The sequence below is a fragment of the Marmota flaviventris genome, chromosome 13, assembly GCF_047511675.1.
Source record: "Marmota flaviventris isolate mMarFla1 chromosome 13, mMarFla1.hap1, whole genome shotgun sequence".
Lineage (NCBI taxonomy): Eukaryota > Metazoa > Chordata > Mammalia > Rodentia > Sciuridae > Marmota > Marmota flaviventris.
In genome coordinates this window covers 32,897,987-32,904,901 of record NC_092510.1, presented here as the reverse complement: position 1 = coordinate 32,904,901, position 6,915 = coordinate 32,897,987, and the positions used below count along the sequence as shown (strand labels likewise).

Genomic DNA, 6,915 nt, shown 5'->3' with positions numbered 1-6,915 from the left:
AGTTTTAATTCACATTTCTCTAATTGCTAGAGATGTTGAACATTGAACATTTTTTCATATATTTGTTGACCATTCATTTTTCCCTTAGAAGTGTCTGTTCAGTTCTTTGGGCTATTTGTTTTTATGGTGTTAAGCTTTTTTAAATTTTTGTATATCCTAGAGATTAATGCTCTATCTGAGGTACCAGTGGCAAAGATTCTGTAGGTTCTCTCTTCATGTTCTTGATTGTCTCCTTTGCTGAGAAGAAGTTTTAAGTTTGATACCATCCCATTTATTGCTTTTTATTTTACTTCTTGCACTTAGTCTTATTGAGTAAGTGTCTTCCTAAGCTGACATGTTGTAGTGTTGGGCATATATTTTCTTGTGGTAGGTGCAGGGTTTCTGGTCTGATACGTAGGTCTTTGATCCACTTTGACTGGAGTTTCCTGCAGAGTAAAAAATAGGGATTAAATTTCATTCTGCTACATATGGATTTCCAGTTTTCCCAGCACCATTTGTTGAAGAGGCTATCTTTTCTCCAATGTATGTTTATAGAGCCTTTGTCTAGTATGAAATAACTGTATTTAAGTGGGTTTGTCTCTGTGTCTTCTATTCTATTCCATTGGTCTTCACGCCTGTTTTGGTGGCAATACCTTGCTGGTTTTGTTACTATGGCTCTGTAGTAAAATTTAAGGTCTGATATTGAGATGTCTCCTGCTACACTTTTTCACTAAGGATTGCTTTCACTACACTGGACCTCTTATTTTTCCAAAATAATTTCGTGACTGCTTTTTCTATGAAGAACATCATTGGAATTTTAAGAAGAATTACATTAAATCCAGGTAATACTTTTGGTAATATGGCCATTTTGACAATATTAATTCTGCCTATCCAAAACATGGAAGAACTTTCCATCTTCTAAGGTCTTCTCAAATTTCTTTCTTTAGTGTTCTGTAGTTTTCATTACAGAGGTCTTTCACTTTTTGTCAGATTGATTCCTCAAAATTGTTTTTGTGAGGCTACTGTGAACAGTTTCCCTAATTTCTCTTTCAGCTGATTCATCATTGGTGTATTAAAATGCCTGATTCATGGGTGTTAATTTTGTATTCTGCTACTTTGCTGAATTAATTCATGAGTTCTAGAAATTTTCTGATGGAGTTTTTTTGGATCTTCTAAATATAGGACCATGTCAGCGACAAATAGAGATAGTATAAGCTCTTCTTTTCCTTTTCATTATCCCTTTTATTTCTTTCTTCTAATGCTCTGGCTAGAGTTTCCAGGACTACGTTGAATAAAATGGTGAAAGAGGCATCTCAATCTTGTTCCAGTTTTTAGAAAAAATGCTTTCAGTTTTTCTCCATTTAGAATGATGGGGGCCTTGGTTTTGTCATATATAGTTTTACAATGTTGAGTTGTGTTCCTCCTATTCCTAATTTTTCAAGTGTTTTGATCATGAATAAATGATGTATTATGTCAAAGGCCTTTTCTGTGCTTATTGAGATATTCATATGATTCTTGTCTTTAAGTCTACTGATGTGGTAAATTCTTGTCTTTAAGTGTATTGAAGTGATAAATTCATCTCTATATATATTGAACCAAACTTACATCCCTGGAATGAAATCCATTTCATCATAGTGCACTCTCTTTTTAATGTATTTTTGTTGTTGTTGTTGTTTTGTTTTGGTTTGGTTTTGGTACCAGGGATTGAACTTCTCAGGGGCACTCGACCACTGAGCCATATGTCCAGCCCTATTTTGTATTTCATTAGAGACAGGGTCTCACTGAGTTGCTTAGCGTCTCGCTAAATTGCTGAGGCTGGCTTTCAACTCACCATTCTCCTGCCTCAGCCTCCTGAGCTGCTGGGATTATAGGCATGTGCCACCACACCCGGCTTTAATGTGTATTTGTATGAGGTTTGCCAGTATTTTATTAAGAATTTCTGCATCTGTGTTCATTCAAATATATTGGTCTGAAGTTTGTTTCCTGTTATGTGTCTTTCTCTGGTTTTGGTATCAGGGTGATATTAGCTTCATAGAATAAATTTGGAAGGATTTCTTCCTTTTCTGTTTCATGAAATAATTTGAGGAGGATTGGTGTTAGTTCTTCTTTAAAGGTCTGGTAGAACTAAGCTGAGAATTCATCTATTCCTGGGCTTTTCTTTGTTGGTAGGCTTTGATGGCATCTTCAATTTCAATTGAAATTGATATGTTTAAATTTTCTATGTCCTCCTGATTCAATTTGGGTAAGTCATATGTCTCTAGGAATTTGTCAATGTCTTCATGATGTTTTAATTTTTTAGAGTATGAATTTTTAAAATAGTCTGATTATCCTCTGTACTTTGACAGTGTCTATGGTAATATTTCCTTTTTCATCACAAATTTTAAGAATTTGAGTTTTCCCTCTTTCTTTTCATTAGCTTGCCTAAGAGTTTATCAATTTTTTTCTATTTTTTTGAAGAAACAACTTTTTGTTTTGTTGATTTTTTTGAATTTTTTTAAAATCTCAATTTAATTTGTTTTGCCTCTCATTTTAATTATTTCCTGTCTTCTACTGATTTGGGTGTTGATTTGTTCTTCTTTTCCTAGGGCTGTCTTTAGAAGATTCATGTGAATGAAATGCTTTTTCCCATACTTTCACCCTCAGTCTTTGGATGTCTTTGCCTATGAGGTGAATCTCTTGGAGACAGCATATTGTTAGTTCTTGTTTTGTAATACAGTCTGCCAGCCTATGTCTTTTGATTGATGAGTTTAAGTTATTTACATTCAATGTTATTACTGAGAGGTGACTTTTATTCTGTGTCATTTTGATATATTTCTGGTTTTCAAGTTGAATTTGATACTCCTTCAATAGGCTGTTCTTCTAGTGTAGTGCCTCCATCTGCTAGTTTTCATTTTTGTTTTGTTTCTTCTTCACAAAATATTTTATTATGTATGTTTTGTAGTGCAGGCTTTCTTGTTGTGAATTCTTTTAACTTTTTTTTATCATGAAAGGCTTTTATTTTATCAACAATTCTAAAGCTTAATTTTGCTGAGTATAGTATTCTTGGTTGGTATTCATTTTCTTTTAGAGCTTGGTATATAGTACTTCAAGACCTTCTAGCTTTTAGGGTCTGGGTTGAGAAAACAGCAGAGATCCAGATTGCTTTACCTTTAAATGTGACCAGTTTTGCTCTAGCATCTTTTAAAATTCTATCCTTATTCTCTATGTTTGGCATTTTCATAATTATGTGCCTTGGAGTGGGTCTGTTATAATTTTGTATATTTGGATTCCTGTATGCCTCCTATATTTGATTTTCCATTTCTTTCTTAACATTTGGAAATTTTTCTGATATTATTTCATTGAAAATATTGTGCATTCCTTTAGTTTGTATTTCAGAGCCTTCCTCTATCCCAATAAATCTTAAACTTGGCCTTTTAGTATTACCCCATATTTCTTGAAAATTCTATTTCTGATCTCTTAACATCTTTTCTCCATGGTCAACTTTATTTTTAAGATTATATACTTTGTTTTCATTGCCTAAAACTCTATCCTTCATGTGGTCCAGTTTATTGGTGATGCTTTCCATTAAATCTTTAATTTGGATAATGGATTCCTTCATTTTGAGGATTTCAAATTGGTTCTTCAGAATCTCTATCTCTTTATTGAAATGATCTTTCAACTCTTGTATTTTTCTCTTTGATTTCACTCCTTGCCGGAGCCTGGCTGGCTGGGCAAAATAACCGGGGGGTGACGAATAACTTGTGTACATTGATACAGCAGGAATGGGAGCCATTTATTGCAGGACAGGAGCAGTATTTATACATTCCACACAGCTTATCTAATTAGCATAAACTAGATATATCAGTCAACCAATAAGGAATCTCCACACTTAATGGCTTGCTTTTGTTACTTCTCAAACCACTCCCTCTGGCATTTTGCCAGGCACCATCCAGACTTGTTTACGAACTCTAACATTCCCCTGGCAAAATGCCAGGTGTTATTTTGACTTGTTTACAGACTCTAACACACGATGGTAAAGGTTGGAGTGAACATTTGCCCATATTGGGCACCTGGTCATCAGGCCTGCTTTCAACTCTAGCAAAGTGGATTTAGTTGCCATCAATGATCCCTTCATTGACCTTTAACTGTAAGGTCTACATGTTTCAGTATGATTCTACCTATGGTAAATTCAATGGCACAGTCAAGGCTGAGAACAGGAAGCTTGTCGTCAATGCAAGGTCCATCTCAATCTTCCAGGAGCAAGATCCCACCAATATCAAAAGGGGTGATGCTGGTGCTGAATATATTGTGGAGTCCACTGGTGTCTTCACTACCATGGAGAAAGCCGGGGCTCACTTGAATGGTGGTGCCAAAAGTATCATCATCTCTGCCCCTTCTGCTGATGCCCCCATGTTTGTGATGGGCATGAACCATGAGAAGTATCAACTTTCTCAAGATCGTCAACGATGCCTCCTGTGCCACCAACTGCTTAGCCCCCCTGGCCAAGGTCAACCATGACAACTTTGGCATTGTAGAAAGACTCATGACCATATGCCGCATTCCGGCTGCAACAAAATAACTGGTGGGTGATGAGCAACTTGTGTAGATTGATACAGCAGGAGTAGGAGCCGTTTATTGTAGCACAGGAGGGATATATATACATTACACACAGCTTATCTTAATTAACATAAACTAGATACAGCAGTCAACCAATAAGAAATCTCCACACTTAATGGCTCGCTGGCGATACTTCACAAACCACTCCCTCTGGCAAAATGCCAGGCACCATCTTGACTTGTTTACAGACCCTAACAACTCCTTACATAATTTTTTTACCTCTTAAATAATTTTGACTATGAACTTTCTGAATTCTTTCTCTGACATTTCCTCCATTTCTGTCAACGGAATCTGTTATTGAGGTATTTTGGTGCTTGGAGTGGTTTGTTACCTTGTTTTTTCATATTGTTTGCATTTACCCATCTATCAGTATGGATCTGAAGCAGCAGGGTATCTACCCAATGAACTTACAGTAGCCCTGAAAGTTTCCGGTACCTCAAAGTTTAGGGAGAGACAAATAATATCTACAAATAATGCAAACAATACACAGCATTAAACTAAACACTTAGTTCCTACTATAACACCTACAATGTTAATTGGCACATTGAAATGGTATGATCAGCAATTGCCATCAGTAATTTTTCAAGAGTTTGCAATTTCAAAAGGTGAACAGAAAGAATGCAGAGAGATGTATGATGTGATGATTATGAGGGAGGAGAAGAGAAAATAGAAGTTTAAAAAAAAGAATGAAAGAGTGAAAAATAGAATTTGGCTGTTGGAGAAAGATAATAGAGAAAGAGAATCAAGGAAAACAGCCAAGCGAAAAACAATATAATACCAAACCAAAATGCATTAATCAAAAGCCCCAGCCCTCAAAAGAGTCATGAAAAATAACTGCCTTTAAAAAATGCTAGAAGTGAGAAAGAAGAAACAAATATGTATATGTATAAATGTCTATGAATGATTCAGCACACAAACAAAAGAAAAAAGAAAACTGGGGGTGCTTGATGCAAAAAATTACAAAATGTTTCCTTTGCAGTGGTCAAAAAAATATATGTTCATTGTCTGTGCCCAGCTGTCTTTCTTTCCATTTCTTCTTGAGGTATGTACTAAGTACACGAGGAGTGGCCATAGGGTGTCAAATCCTTTCTCCTATTTTTCATCAAATAGCCAGTTGGAGTTCAAAACTCCTGGGTGCCGCAACAGGCAACTGAATCAGTCAAGGTCATTCCATGTGAATTGGGCTGGCTAGTAAATAACCTCACAGAGACATAAAATGTCTTTTGGGGGGTTCAGTGACAGCTCCTCGACCTCAGATCCCACAAGGGAGGTCAGAGAGACAGGAAAAGAGAGAACATGCCCCAACCCTGGTTTTTATTAGGGGGAAAGACATTGGAGAAAGTTCCACCCAAATAAGCAAGGGATGGGTTTCAGGGTGTTGCTTGGTGATGTCTTGTGGTCAGCAGATTGACTGACATCTTGGAAAGCCACACCCATCTCAGGTGCTGCCCACATGGGATCAAAGGCAGAGCTAGCAAAAAGGCACACAAATGTTGTACAGTCCAATCAGGCAGCACCATCAGTCCAGTCCCCTCATACACTCAAATGTGCAGAGCTCACACACAGCCCATGGCTGGCTCCCGACACCTGGACTTCCTTTCTTGACAGTATCTTAGAGTGAGATGGTAAGTTTGTCTGCTCCACTCTCAGGGTGGGGTCGCTGTAGAGTTCCATGAGATGATTTCCCTTAGGCTAGCTCCTGAAGGCAGGGTTTAGGTCTAGGCAGGCCCCAGGGGCTTCTTTGAGTGGCAGTTGGTCTGGAGAAATTAAATAAGTGCATCCCCCAGGGACCTGGCAGCTGCTGATCCATGCTGGGAGACTAACCCAGGAGTATTCCCCAGGTTCTGCTCCTAAGGTGGAGGAGTCAGTCCCTTGCCTCCCACCACCCTGCCCTTCTCAACCTCCCAGGCTCAGTTCCTGAGCACATGGTCACACCCACTCACCCCAGCTGGTCCTGCAAGCCACCAGAAACAAATTCTGGAGAGGGAACTGGACTCTCTGGAGACTCCTTGACCCATGTTCCCCTGGGTAAAATGCTCTCTGTGCCTTATTTTCTCCTAGTCTCTTAGGCACAGTCTAGTTTGTGGTACAGGCCAGGTCCTGTTTTCAAACACAGCGCAGATTTCCTGGTCCCCACAGCCACTGGCCACCATAGCCCAGTGGCAAGATGGCTCCTGTCTTGGCTCTCTGCAGACAACTGGGAAACACACAGTGTCTTTCTCTCGTGAGGATATTTTGCAGCACGGTCTCTGGATCGGTCCAGTCACGTCCTTGATTTCAGATTTCTCTGTACCAAGATATGCCACCGTGCCACCTGAAATGCAGTTCCCTAATCTGGCT

The 6,915-nt window shown here is 38.5% G+C and overlaps 1 pseudogene; it reads left to right on the top strand.

The window, feature by feature from the left end:
• Positions 1–3,988: 3,988 nt before the first annotated feature.
• On the top strand, positions 3,989–4,537 carry LOC114096580 (glyceraldehyde-3-phosphate dehydrogenase-like; annotated as a pseudogene).
• The last annotated feature ends 2,378 nt before the right edge of the window (positions 4,538–6,915 follow it).